This window comes from Zalophus californianus, chromosome 12, assembly GCF_009762305.2.
Source record: "Zalophus californianus isolate mZalCal1 chromosome 12, mZalCal1.pri.v2, whole genome shotgun sequence".
NCBI classification, from domain to species: Eukaryota; Metazoa; Chordata; class Mammalia; order Carnivora; family Otariidae; genus Zalophus; species Zalophus californianus.
This window is the reverse complement of record NC_045606.1, coordinates 105,269,872-105,272,156: the sequence shown is the minus strand read 5'-3', so window position 1 is coordinate 105,272,156 and position 2,285 is coordinate 105,269,872. Positions and strand designations below refer to the sequence as shown.

General features: G+C 48.4%; 1 pseudogene; it reads right to left on the bottom strand.

Moving 5' to 3' along the window:
* Positions 1-297: 297 nt before the first annotated feature.
* On the bottom strand, positions 298-2,035 carry LOC113911811 (annotated as a pseudogene).
* Between the last annotated feature and the right edge of the window lie 250 nt (positions 2,036-2,285).

The following is a 2,285-nucleotide window of genomic DNA, read 5'->3' as shown; positions in this document are numbered from 1 at the left end:
ATGAACACGGGGCGCCTGGGTGGCTCAGTCAGTTAAGCGTCTGCCTTCGGCTCAGGTCGTGAACCTGGGGTCCTGGGATCGAGCCCCATGTCGGGCTCCCTGCTCAGTGGGGAGTCTGCTTCTCCCTCTCTCTCTGCTTCTCCCCCAGCTGTGCTCTCTGTCTCTCAAATAAATAAATAAATAAAATTTTCAAAAAAACCAGTATGAACAAATTTTTTTCGGACTATTCTAAGAAACGACACCTCAAAAAACAAAGTACATGGCCTTCTCAAGAATTTCTCGCTTCATTGATCATTTCTAGTTGGAGACACTTTGGAGCAGAGTAACATCAACCCCTTTTAGCATGATCTGAGCCTGTTGTTTTCCTGACTTTTAGAATAAACCTCTTCTGCGTCATCCGAGGTTCATGTACTCGTCAATGACATAGCCCTCTACCCGCCTGCTCACGTGCTCGTAACGCCACACCGGGATCAGGGGCTATTCCGCAGGGATCTGAAGATGAGGTTGATGGGCAGCACCATCATCTTCAGCATTTTCTGGCTCAGGCCGTGGTATGCCACAGTGTCCGAAGCGGACAGAGACGGCGCTAAGCTGCACGCTACCTTAGAAAGGAGCTTCTGGAATAAATAATTGGACTCAGAGATCGTGATTTTCGTTTTTTAAAATAATTTTTATTTATTTGCTGAGGTTTCTATTTTCATTTGTTTTCAGAGAATTTGTAATTACTCCCTGGGGCATTTTTATTGATGTCTACTTCAAACTCCTTGTCCGTTAATTCCAACATCTGACCTGATTTTGTTGTTGGTGCCAGTTGTCTTTTCCCATTTGTTGTGACATTTCTAGTTCTGGGTGTGACAGGTGATCTTCAGGTGTCTCCAGACATTTCGGCTCTTGGACTGGGGACTCTGGGTGAGGCACATAGCTTTTATTTCAGGGGGCAGGTTGTCACTCTGTGTAGGTTCGGCACAGAGCTCCTGGCCCACTTTTGTGAGCTGGGGTTCTGAGAAGATTCGAACGTTCAGAAACTTTGAGGTGCTAGTTTGCTCTGCTTTTATCTGGTGCTGGTGGGGCTCCTACCGGTCCTGCTAGTGCCACCTGAGGGGCAGAGGGACCTTCCTCAGGCCAAGCCATCTGGTGCTTTAGGAGGTCTAGAATGCTTCTGGGTCCTCCCTACTTGAGCCCCAGGCCACCCCATTTCTCTAAGTGCAGGAGGGCATGTGTCCCGCAGTCACTTCTTGTCAGTGGGTCAGCCCTGCTGGTGCTGCTTGGTCACCTGGTCTTGGTGGGCAGAACTCCTGTGGGATGTGGGGAAGGGGTGAGCCCTCCTGGGCCACCTTCAGTTTAGGGCGGTGGGTCAAGGGACGCCTGGCTGGGGCCGGGGTTTGGAAGATGTCCTGCTGCTGTGGTTCCTCCGGCCCACCCTCCCCTTTCCACATTTCAGAGTCCCCCTGTGTCTCTAGTGACCTAATCTGCTCTACCACAAGATCCTATTTTAATTCTCTATCTAGCACTTATCCGTCATTACCTAATATTTTAATTAATTAATTAAAATGATTAATTACATTTGTCTCTTTCCTAATGTGTAAGCATAGGACAGCTGAGACCTGTAAGTATTGTCCTGTATTTACTTATAAACTTTATTTGTGCATGTACTTGCACTTCCTAGGATAGTGCTGAGCACAGAGCACGTGATACTGGTGAACTGAATGAGTGAAACCGAAGAGAACAAGAAGGGTGTGTTTGTAGGAGTCTTCCTCGCCCAAGCAAGGTATCCCCCACTCTGCGTAGCGCATGAAGACCGTCATCAATATCCTGGGGCAGGCAAGTGTTGACTTTGCCCACAGTGTAAGCTTGAGTCTCCTCTTGCTTGCAATCATTAACAGATGAAGAAGGTCCACTGTGACTCTGTAAATGAAGAAGAGGTAGGGGTGCGGGTGTGTCTGTGAGATTCAGGCCTGCCCCTTCTTGGAAGCGCTGAATGAGGGTGGGTTTGGGCTGGGCTGGTAGCCACGTTTACGTTAATGGCGGCTGTCATCTCGCTGGACCTCTAGTGTTTCAGGGAAGCAGAAACAAGCTCTTTGCCATGTCTCCATGGCACTCCAGTGAATGGATTCCTGTCCCTACCCCTTGGCTGATGACCTGGCTGAGCAGTAGCATATTGTGAGAGCTGCTAATCTAATGATTTTCTTGATATGCTTTTGGGAAGAGGAAAACCAAGTTGAATAAACCATTGCAAGCTAACGGGGGCTCTGTAGTGTGTGTCCTTGAACAATACTGAATTCCTG